The 12,410-nt window shown below is 43.3% G+C and overlaps 1 protein-coding gene across 2 annotated transcripts in view; it reads left to right on the top strand.

The window, feature by feature from the left end:
* Positions 1-12,410, top strand: part of F13B (coagulation factor XIII B chain) — a 125,067-nt gene that overhangs the window by 48,755 nt on the left and 63,902 nt on the right. The gene's annotated exons all lie outside the window — the stretch shown is intronic.

Consider the following 12,410-nt stretch of genomic DNA (forward strand, 5'->3'; position numbering starts at 1 on the left):
TTATCATTGCTTGTTATATTGGAATGTTCCACATGAAGGATACAGAAAAAGTTCTTTAAAAACTGCTAACAAATATCATAAACTGACAGAATAAGAATCCGATTTTAATTTAATGAAATAAGTCTTCAATTCATACCAGGCTCATTTTCATTAAAAAAATTGCATATTTTAATGATAACAGTAGCTATTTACAGACAATACACTTATTTTTACATACATAGTTACATGCATAGATGTAAGGTTTAATCTGTTTGCTATATTATTATTTTTTTATTTGCAATTTTTTTTTCCCCATGAAAGTGGAGTTACCCTTTAAAGCATATGTCAAGGCAAAACAAAACCTATACAAATTATCTCTGCAATACATGCACATTTTCTCATGTTTTATTTCTTCAAAGACAAGGTAAGTACAAAAAAAAATACATACTGATCTGCCAAAAATGTACCCAGCCAGTGGCGGCTGGTCCACAAGGGGTGCAGGGGCACCGCCCCTCCCAGCCCGTCCCATCTGTATGGCCGTACACTGTGTGGGGCACCTTACCAACAGGTCTCTCAACCTGGTCCATCTCCCCCCCCCCTCACAAGCACGTCCCGAGGCTCCAATTGGCCAGTTTTATGTTGTCCTCGGGGTGCAGTGCACTGCGCCCTGAGTTCTCCCACCCTGTGATACCAGATAATTGGCATCGGCATTGGCTCCTGGCTTCCTGCCCCAGGTAATCAGGACAAGCGGCCGAGGAGTTGAAAAAAAACCCAGACTGGATTTGGAAAAAAAGGACTGGAGTTGAAAATATAACCCACACTGGATTTAAAAAAAAAATGGACTGGAGTTGAAAAAAAACCTGTACTGGATTTAAAAAAAACGGACTGGAGTTGAAAAAAAACCCAGACTGGATTTGGAAAAAAAGGACTGGAGTTGAAAAAAAAACCCGGACTGGAGTCGGAAAAAAACACGGACTGGAGTTGAAAAAAAAACACGGACTGGATTTGAAAAAAAACGGGCTGGAGTTGGAAAAAAAACTGGACTGGATTTGAAAGAAAAACAGACTGGAGTTGAAAAAAACACGGACTGGATTAAAAAAAAACGGACTGGAGTTGAGTAAAAAATCCTGACTGGATTTTTAAAAAATGTCCTATTGTGGGCTAACAGCGCATTGCTTTTTATGGACTGAGTGGTGTCTGCACAGTTTTCTTTTGCTAAACTACTCAATATTTCCTACTGTCTTTATCTCCATAGTATGGGCACTGATTGACTTATAGTCCTAGGATGAGAACAAGAAGGGATAAACTAATTCTTTGAGATAGCAGAGCGCAAAGGACACAGTACTGCTCTGAATTTCTGAAAAGGTCAGCTGCTTTTTTTGCACTTATCAAAAACATGTAACCGTTTTTTGGAATTGAATATTTTGCAGCCCAAAGGGATCAAATAGGAGAAGTTTATTGTTAGAGTTTACAGTTTAACTTGCATCAGTGCTGCCAACCGTCAATATTTTTACTGGCAACCAGTAAAAATGGTCACTTTTCTCCTACCGGTAAATGGCAGTGACAGGAAAAGGTTGCCAGTTAGAAATATGGCTGTGACACTGAGCTAGGAACTGTGCATGTGCAGTTCTGGTCCGGAGCCAGCCGAGACCATCTGAGTGCCTGCTATAGTGTGTTTGATTGGTGCAGACAGGATGAGAGCAAGGTGAGCCGGGAGTGGGTCAAGTCCAAAAACTCAACATGGGGGGGGGGGGTGGGTGCTTTGGGGCAGGGGAGCTCTGTATTTGCATAGCAACACACCCTACCTTTTTATTACATTTTTTTTTTTATGAAAACCCAGACTGGTTTTGAAAAAAGAAAACAGACTGGAGTTGTAACAAAACCCAGACTGGAAGGGGCAAGATATTTAAATTTGAACAAGACGGAAAATATAAGATTAGTACAGATCCTGGTGGATGGAAATATGCCAAGTTTACTTGATTTGGGATTGGAAGTTAAGAGACTGGTTGCAACATTATCAATTAGAAAAATTTATTGAGTTAAATAAAAATTCAATAAATAGACCATTAACTAAATTTGAACAGATAATATTGAAGGAGCAAAACCACAAGAATAAACTATCTAAAATATATGAACTGCTGCTACCCACGGGGGACATTAGAGATTTAATAGGAATTAGAAAATGGGAAGAAGAATTAGGAGAGACAATTACAGAAAAAGAGTGGAAATTATTTTTAGGGATAATACATAAAACCTCAACGGCATTAAAACATCAAGAAAGAAATTATAAAGTGGCAATGAGATGGTACTGGAGTCCAGTGGCATTAAAAATAGTTAATAAAGAAAATACAGAGAAGTGCTGGAGATGTGGGATAGAAAAAGGAACATTGGAACATATTTGGTATGGATGTAAGAAAGTGAGAAACTTTTGGATAAAATTTTTTGAGATATACCAAAAAGTGACTGGAAAAGAAATAACTCCAGATGTAAAGGTAGCATTATTCTCCCTTACGACAGATACATTGGATAGTATGAAAAATGGGATAATTCAACATATGACAACAGCAGCTAGAACAATGATAGCACGTAAATGGAAAGAAACAACTAGTCCAACAATGGCAGAATGGATATGCGAAATGAACAAGATGTGTTTTATGGAAAAACAAATATGAGAAGAAGGCTATGTAAAAAGCCAGATACCAATGATGTGGAAAAAATGGGAAGAGTTTCGGTCCTCAAATGGAATGGTAGAATATTTATAATTTAAAGAAGGGGGGGAGGGAAAGGAGGGGGGAAAGGAGGGAGAAAAGGGGGACTGTTTTTTTTTTTTTTTTTTTTTTTTTTTTGGGTGATATTAAATGAGGAGTAAAAGGCTTGTGTTTTATGTATGATGTTGTATGATGATGTTGTAAATGGATATGTATATTTTATGATTATTATAAAAATAATAAAGAGAAGATTTGAAACAAAACCCAGACTGGATTTGTAAAAAAAAAAACAGACTGGACTTGGGGGGGAAAAAAAACCCGGACTGGATTTAAAAAACAAACCAGACTGGATTAAAAAAAAAAACATATTGGAGTTGGAAAAAAAACCCCGGACTGGAATTAAAAGAAAAACGGACTGGAGTTTAAAAAAAAAAACCGGCTGGAGTTGGGAAAAAAACCTGGACTGGATTTTAAAGAAAAACGGCTGGAGTTGGAAAAAACCTGGACTGGATTTGAAAGAAAAACGGCTGGAGTTGGAAAAAACCTGGACTGGATATAAAAGAAAAACGGACTGGAGTTGAAAAAAACACGGACTGGATTTGAAAGAAAAACGGACTGGAATTAAAAGAAAAACGGACTGGAGTTTAAAAAAAAAAAAAAACGGGCTGGAGTTGGGAAAAAAACCTGGACTGGATTTGAAAGAAAAACGGCTGGAGTTGGAAAAAACCTGGACTGGATTTCAAAAGAAAAACGGACTGGAGTTTAAAAAAACACGGACTGGATTTGAAAGAAAAACGGACTGGAGTTGAAAAAAAAAAACTGGACTGGAGTTGAAAAAAACCGGACAGGACATTCAAAAAAATGGACTGGAGTTGAAAAAAAAACCCGGACTGAATTTAAAAAAAACGGACTGGAGTTGGAAAAAAAAAAAAACTCGGACTGGATTTAAAAAAAAAACCTGCTTGTCAAATACTCTTAAGGGGTTATTTTTTTTATTTTTTATTTTTCAATATTTCTCAATATACAAAACACTGCCAAAGGGATATGCATTATTTACAATAACATACCCCCCCCCCCCCCATTCCTTCTCCCTCCCCACCCCCTATACCTAGTTAAGCACTTATAATTCTTTTCCACTATTTCAATATTGACTGAGCCATGGACAAGTCTCAGGAGTTTTTAAAAAAAAAACCCGGACTGGATTTAAAAAAAATGGACTGGAGTTGAAAAAAAAACGGGCTGGATTTCCAAAAAACGGACTGGAGCTGGAAGAAAACATGGACTTGATTTTGCAGAAAAACTGACTGTAGTTGAAAAAAAAACCCAGACTGGATTTGAAGAAAAAAACAGACTGGATTTGAAAAAATGGACTGGAGTTGAAAAAAACCCGGACTGGATTTCCAAAAACGGACTGGAGTTGAAAAAAAACCTGGACTGCATTTAAAAGAAAAACGGACTGGAGTTGAAAAAAAAAAAACCATGGACTGGATTTAAATAAATGGACTGGAGTTGAAAAAAACCCGGACTGGCTTTTAAAAAAAATGGACTGGAGTTGGAAAAAAAACCCGGACTGGATTTAAAAAAAGGCAGACTGGAGTTGGAAAAAACCTGGACTGCATTTAAAAGAAAAACGGACTGGAGTTGAAAAAAAAAAACCATGGACTGGATTTCAATAAACGGACTGGAGTTGAAAAAAAAACCCGTACTGTTTTAAAAAAAACGGGCTGGAGTTGGAAAAAACCTGGACTGGATTTAAAGGAAAAACGGACTGGGGGCGGGGCTTGGGCATGGCCGACTGAGGAAGCAGGATCCCAGAGCTCCTCACACACCGAAGCTAAATTAGCCTGTTCCAGCGGATATATCGCCCCACAACCATCCTCACTGGCATGTCCCAGCGCCGCAGGGCCTCCTCCAGACATCGGGGTACCTCGCAGCCTGAAAGTGGCTCCATAGCCTCTCTCGATCAGGGCTCTGAAGCCTCAGCATTGATGGGTGATAGGGACTTGAAGCAGCATATCTGGTCTCTCCCCACAAGAGAGGACCTAGACCGCTTTGCCACTAGAGTGGAGAAGGCCTTTAAACAGGACATAGAGCAATTGAAGGAGGACACAACTCAGTTGGGGAATAGGCTGGAAACCCTTGAACAGACAGTGGAGGAAGCTTTGCCAGTGATAACACAGTTAAGGGACAAGTGCGCAGCACAGGATCAACAGATAGAAGCACTGATTTCACAAATTGATGATTATGAGAATCGCAGCCGCAGGTCCAACATCCGCATATGGGGGTTGCCAGAGGCAACAGGAGCTAAGGACATTGTCCCCACCTTGCAAGGCATCTTTAAAGAGCTCTTAGGCCTCCCCCCCACAGCAACCGTGGAAATTGACAGGGCCCACAGGGCCCTTCGCCCCCCCGTCACAGGATGTTGATAACCCTCGGGATATCATTTGCAAATTGCATAAATACACGGTGAAAGACCAAATAATGCAACTCATGCGCAAACGCCCCTACTTTGACTTTGATGGTGCACGCCTGTTCTTTTATCAAGATCTGTCCAGGCGCACTTTGATGCAGCGCAGGGCACTACACCCTCTCTTGGACTCCCTCCGCACAGCAGGCATTACTTATAGATGGGGGTTCCCCTTTAGCCTCCATGCTGAACGAGATGGGAAGTCGGACACTCTGCGTACTAAGGACGACCTTCAGCATTTCCTGTTGCAACTGAACCTGGACCCCGTGGACTTTCCTGATTGGAGGCTCTCCACGAATATACAGACAGTGCAAGCTCCCCCACCATGGCAGCAGGCCCCGACTCAACCGACCTCCACGGCACCGCAAACGCTCATCCTCGACGGCTACGTGACAAGAGCCCATGGCAGGGAATTAGCGGCGCTCCACTTGCCGCCATCTTCTTCATGTTAACCCTTGGATGACCCACAGCTTACGGCAGTGCCACCAACAGTATATGCAGTGGCAAAGTGTTCCTTATTTGCCTAGTCTGCGGCTCCTCTAGTTGTCAGTATTATTTTCAGTTTTATTTTTCCTTTTTTTTCCCCCCCTTTTGTTTGGGGGGGTGCTGACAGCACTTTATGCAGAATTTGCACGGCGCAAGGCCGAAGGAACTTCCGTGAGAGATCACAGTTGTTTATTGTGCACTACAAGTTTTATGGCATATCAGTGACTTAAAGTGGAGGGCCACCCTGAAAACAAAAAAATATAAAAAATTACAAAAAAATCTCAAAAAAAAAAAATGAAAAAAAATGTTTTTTTTTTTACTTACCAGAAATGCCTGTTGCTTGCTAGGCACATAATCCTAATCTTCCTCTTCCTCCTCTGTGGAGATCTTCTGTCTTCTCTCTTCGTCGCGGCGTCTTCTGGGTAATGATTCGCGCTGTGTTCTGGGAACTGTGTGTTCCAGAACACAGCGCGTCCCATTCAGAAAGTGCTGCGGGACTCGCGCATGCACAGTAGGAAATGGGCAGTGAAGCCATAAGGCTCCACTGCCTGTTTCCCTTAGAGAGAATGGCGGCGCCGGGACCCGAGAGCCGAGGGACGGGTCGGCCTCGGGCGGCCGACATCGCGGGCGCCCTGGACAGGTAAATGTGTTTATTAACCACTTGCCGACCGCCGCACGACGATGTACGTCGACAGAATGGCACGGGCAGGCATAAGGGCTTACATGTACGTCCTTGCCTTCCCGCGGGTCGGGGGCCCGATCGGGCCCTCGCCCGGTGCCTGCGGCGGTCGGTATTCGTTCGGGAGCGATCCTGGACGAGGGGACGGCCATTCGGTCTTTTTCGTTCCGGCACGGAGGAGAGAGGATCGGTGAGTTGCACCTAACACTACACTAACAGTAGAACACTCCAGGCACACTTTTCACCCCCCCGATCACCCCCCAATCACCCCTGCCCCCCCCAGTCACAGTGACACCAAGTGCATATTTTATTATTATTTTTTTTTTTTTTTTTGCATTGGTGTCATTTGTGACTGTAATAACTGTTAGGGCAGTTAGGGTTAGCCCCCTTTAGCTCTAGGGTGCCCCCCTAACCCCCCCAATAAAGGTTTAACCCCGTGATCACCCCCCGTCGCCAGTGTCACTAATAAGCGATCGTTTTTCTGATCGCTGTATTAGTGTCACAGGTGACGCTAGTTAGGCAGGTAAGTATTTGGGTTCGCCGCAGCTTTTTATAGCGTCAGGGACCCCCATATACTACCGCATAGCCCCCTGATTGCCCCCCAGTTAACCCTTTCACCAGTGATCACCATATAACTGTTACAGGTGACGCTGGTTGGTTAGTTATTTTTTTTTTGTTTCAGGGCACCCGCCATTTATTACCTAATAAAGGTTTAACCCCCTGATCACCCGGCGGGTGATATAAATTTGAGGGTCAGATAAGGCCTGCGTCGCCCCAGCGTCAGGTTAGTGCCAGTACCGCTAACACCCACGCGCAAAGCATACACCTCCCTTAGTAATATAGTATCTGATCAGATCTATATTAGCGTTGCCTGCATTTTAGGTTTCCCAAAACGCATTGTTAGCGGGATCAGCCCAGATACCTGCTAGCACCTGCGTTTAGCCCCTCCGCCAAGCCCAGCCCAGCCCACCCAAGTGCAGTATCGATCGATCACTGTCACTTACAAAACACAACACACATAACTGCAGCGTTCACAGAGTCAGGCTTGATCCCTGCGATCGCTAACAGTTTTTTTTGTAGCGTTTTGAAACAGTCGCTGACAGGCTAGGTGCTTTTTTACCTGTGAGTCTCACTAGTGTACCCCTAAATTTAGAGCCCAAAATGGCAAAGCGAAGGTACACTAGTGAACAGGCCTACACGTTTCTGAGCATGACAGATAGTGAAGAGGACGTCACTCATCTGTCAGATTCAGGCTCAGAATACGATCCTGTAGAGGACAGCGGCTCCATGACAGATAGCTCTGACGACGGAGATGAGGCCGCTGCTAAGAACAGGTGTGCCCAATCCCGTATGTATTCTGTTGTTGAGGTGCAGGAACCGCAGGTCACTCGTATGGAGCAGAGACGTACTAGAGCCGCTCAACCTTCTGGTGAACTGGCAAGCACCAGCGGCCTAGTACACCCTGGACCTACATCCAGCACTGCAGTAACACGTGGTGACGCGGCGAGTCCCATAAGTGCAGTTCAAGCTGGCGAGGTGGCAAGCACAAGTAGTGTCCCGCTGCCACCAAGAAGAAGACAAAGACAGGCCCGTCGTACCCATAGTGCCCTTCCTGCAGAATTCGCCAATCCTATTTGGGTGCCCACCACTTCTGCAGAACCCGTACTTCCCCCATTCACTGGCCAACCTGGCATTAACGTGGAAACAGTTGATTTTACGACACTTGACTTTTACTCACTGTTTTTCACCGAAGATCTCTATAGATCTATTGTGGACCAAACCAATTTGTACGCTGCTCAACACATCGCCACTATTCCCCAGTCCGCCGTTGCCAGACAATGGAAACCAGTTACGGTTTCCGAATTTAAAATCTTTCTGGGCCTCTCCCTCAACATGGGCATAACCAAAAAGAGTGAGTTGCGGTCATATTGGTCCATTGACCCAATTCACCATATGCGCGTGTTCTCTGCTTCCATGTCCAGGGCACGATACGAGATGATTTTGCGGTTCATGCACTTCAGCGACAATGAACTCTGTCGTCCTCGTGGAGACCCTGAGTACGATCGGCTCTACAAAATTCGGCCCCTCATAAACCACTTCAACCAACGTTTTGCAGACTTGTTTACTCCCGATCAAGTTGTCTGCGTTGATGAGTCCCTGATTAAGTTTTCTGGTCGCTTGTCATTCAAACAATACGTCCCCAACAAGCGTTCCAGATACGGGGTCAAGATGTATAAGCTCTGTGACAGGGCCACAGGCTATACACGTAGTTTCATGGTTTATGAGGGTAAAGATAGTCACGTAGAGCCGGAGAACTGCCCTGACTACATAGGAAGCGCTGGCAAGATAGTGTGGGACATGGTGTCACCCTTATTCGGAAAGGGGTACCACTTGTACGTGGACAATTATTACACAAGCGATGCCACTGTTTAGTCACTGTTTAGTCACTTGTTTGATCAGCAGATTGGAGCATGTGGCACCGTGCGACCTAATCGCCGGGGCTTTCCCCAGCGGCTTGTAGAGTCCCGTCTTAGGCTGGGGGAGAGAGCCTGCTAGCGCAGTAATAATTTGCTTGCTATGAAGTGGAGGGATAATAAGAATGTTTTCGTTCTTACCTCCCTTCATGCAGACACGACGGTCCAAATTCCTACGGCGACTGGTATTGTGGAGAAACCCCTCTGTGTCCACAAATATAACCTTAACATGGGAGGGGTGGACCTCAATGACCAGTTGTTGGCGCCGTATCTAGTTGCCCGTAAGGCCAGACGCTGGTACAAAAAAGTGTCTGTTTATTTATTCCAATTGGCTATACTGAATGCTTATGTACTACACAAAGCTTCAGGACGGACTGGATCCTTCCTCAAATTCCAGGAGGATATCGTCAGAGCCCTTCTGTATCCAGGCGGTGCTCCACCTCACCTTCCCCTACCAGATGCAGTAAGCCGGCTGCATGAGAGGCATTATTCTTATGTCATCCCGAGTACCCCTACCCAACGAGCCCCCCAAAGAAAATGTCGTGTCTGCAGAAAGCGCGGATTTAGGCGTGACACCCGTTCTTATTGTCCCCGCTGTCCTGACCAGCCTGGTCTTTGTCAGGGTGAGTGTTTTGAACGCTACCATTCACTAGTTGAGTATTAGCGTAGGGTACAGCATTGCACAGGCAAGGCACACGTTCACAGGGTCTCCCAAGATGCCATCGCATTTTGAGAGACCCAAATCGCTGGAAAAAAAAAAAAAAAAGTCAAAAAACCAAAAAACCAAAAAAAATATAAAATAAAAAAACCAAAAATAGTTGTTGTTTTATTGTTCTCTCTCTCTCTATTCTCTCTCTATTGTTCTGCTCCTTTGTACTGTATTCTATTCTGCAATGTTTTATTGTTAACCATTTTTTGTTTTCAGGTACGCCATTCAGCTGTAGCGTGGATTTATTTATCTTGACAGCAACAGCGTTTGCTCCCACGATACGTAAAGCCACGACTCCAGCGCTGTCGGAGGTGATTTCACCACCACAGTTAAAAAGAGCATATATGCCGAAGCATGGGGGCATAAGGGGTGGAGGAGCGATCTGCTCCTACCTTTTGCGGGAGGATGCCCCCATGCTTCGGCATATATATATTTTAGGCACAGATTGTGTTAAATGTGTTATTTTTTGCGATTTTTTTTTTTTGTATTTGCTTTGCAGGTATGGTAAGTCCTACTGTTATACTGTAATGTTACTTTGTTTTATTGTTAACCATCATTTGCTTAGCAGGTACGCCATTCAGTTGCAGCGCGGATTTATTTATCTTGACAGCAACAGCGTTTGCTCCCATGATACATAAAGCCGCGACTCCAGCACTGTCGGGGGTGATTTCACCACCACAGTTAAAAAAGAGCATATATGCCGAAGCATGGGGGCATAAGGGGTGGAGGAGCGATCTGCTCCTACCTTTTGCGGGAGGATGCCCCCATGCTTCCGCATATATAAATGGTGCATGTATGCCCACCATTAGAAAGTGGGTGGATGAAGGGTGGTATCTAATGGTGGGCATACCCACCGATCAATATTTTTTTTTCGTTCAGCCCACAGGCTGCATGAAAAAAAAATTACAATATATGCCCAACCAGTTCCAGCAACATACTGGTATGTTGCGGGACTTTGAGTGCTTATACCAGAATGATGCCTGCAGGTTTAGGTATCATCTTGGTATCATTCTTTTCAGCCAGCGGTCGGCTTTTATGTAAAAGCAATCCTAGCGGCTAATTAGCCTCTAGACTACTTTTACAAGCAGTGGGAGGGAATTCCCCCCCCGCACCATCTTCCATGGTTTTCTCAGGCTCTCCTGTCCCAACAGGGAACCTGAGAATGCAGCCGGTGGTTCCGCCAGCTGACCATAGAGCTGATCAGAGACCAGAATGGCTCCAATCATCTCTATGGCCTAAGACACCGGAAGCTACGAGCATTTCATGACTTAGATTTTGCGGGATGTAAACAGCGCCATTGGGAAATTGGGAAAGCATTTTATCACACCGATCTTGGTGTGGTCAGATGCTTTGAGGACAGAGGAGAGATCTAGGGTCTGATAGACCCTAATTTTTTTTAAAAAAGAGTACCTGTCACTACCTATTGCAATCATAGGGGATATTTACATTTCCTGAGATAACAATAAAAATCATAAAAAAATATATATAAATGAAAGGAACAGTTTAAAAATAAAATAAAAAAGCAAAATAAATAATAAAAAAAAAAAAAAAAAAAACACTCCTGTCCCCCCCTGCTAAGGCGCAACGTGGAACGCAAGCGTTGGTCTGGTGGCATATGTAAACAGCAATTGCACCATGCATGTGAGGTATCACCACGAAGGTCAGATCGAGGGTACTAATTTTAGCAGTAGACCTCCTCCGTAAATCTAAAGTGGTCACCTGTAAAGGCATTTAAAGGCTTTTAAAAATGTACGTAGTTTGTCGCCGCTGCACGTTTCTGCGCAATTTTAAAGCATGTCATGTTTGGTATCCATGTACTCGGCCTAAGATCATATTTTTTATTTCATCAAACATTTGGGCAATATAGTGATTTTTAGTGCATTAAAATAAAAAAAAGTGTGTTTTTTCCCCAAAAAATGCGTTTGAAAAATCGCTGCGCAAATACCGTGTGAAAAAAAAAAATGAAACACCCACCATTTTAATCGGTAGGGCTTTTGCTTTAAAAAAACACTTCATGTTTGGGGGTTCAAAGTAATTTTCTAGCAAAAAAAAATATTTTTTCATGTAAACAAAAAGTGTCAGAAAGGGCTTTTTCTTCAAGTGGTTAGAAGAGTGGGTGATGTGTGACATAAGCTTCTAAATGTTGTGCATAAAATGCCAGGACAGTTCAAAACCTCCCCAAATGACCCCATTTTAGAAAGTAGACGCCCCAAGCTATTTGCTGAGAGGCATGTCGAGTCCATGGAATATTTTATATTTTGACAAAAGTTGTGGAAAAAATACATTATTATTTTTTTTTTTTTTTTTTGCACAAAGTTGTCATTAAATGATATATTGCTCAAACATGCCATGGTTATATGTAAAATTACACCCCAAAATACATTCTGTTGCTTCTCCTGAGTACGGGGATACCACAAGTGTGAGACCTTTTGGGAGCCTAACCGCGTACGGTACCCCAAAATCCAAGCACCACCTTCAGGATTTCTAAGGGTGTAAATTTTAGATTTCATTCCTCACTGCCTATCACAGTTTCGGAGGCCATGGAATGCCCAGATAGCACAAAATCCCCCCAAGTGACCCCATTTTGGAAAGGAGACACCCCAAGCTATTTGCCGAGAGGTATGGTTAGTATTTTGCAGACCTTCATTTTTGTCACAAAGTTTTGAAAATTGAAAAAAAGAAAAAAAATATACATTATTTTTTTTTTCTTCATTTTCAAAAACAAATGAGAGCTGCAAAATACTCACCATGCCTCTCGGCAAATAGCTTGGGGTGTCTACTTTCCAAAATGGGGTCATTTTGGGGGGTTTTGTGCTATTTTGGCATTTTATGGCCTTCAAAACTGTGATAGGTAGTGAGGTGTAAAATCAAAAATTTACACCTTTAGAAATCCTGAAGGCGGTTCTTG

Source organism: Lithobates pipiens, unplaced genomic scaffold (assembly GCF_037356315.1).
Source record: "Lithobates pipiens isolate NorthernLeopardFrog02 unplaced genomic scaffold, aLitPip1_a1.2 Scaffold_23, whole genome shotgun sequence".
In the NCBI taxonomy this organism is placed as follows: domain Eukaryota; kingdom Metazoa; phylum Chordata; class Amphibia; order Anura; family Ranidae; genus Lithobates; species Lithobates pipiens.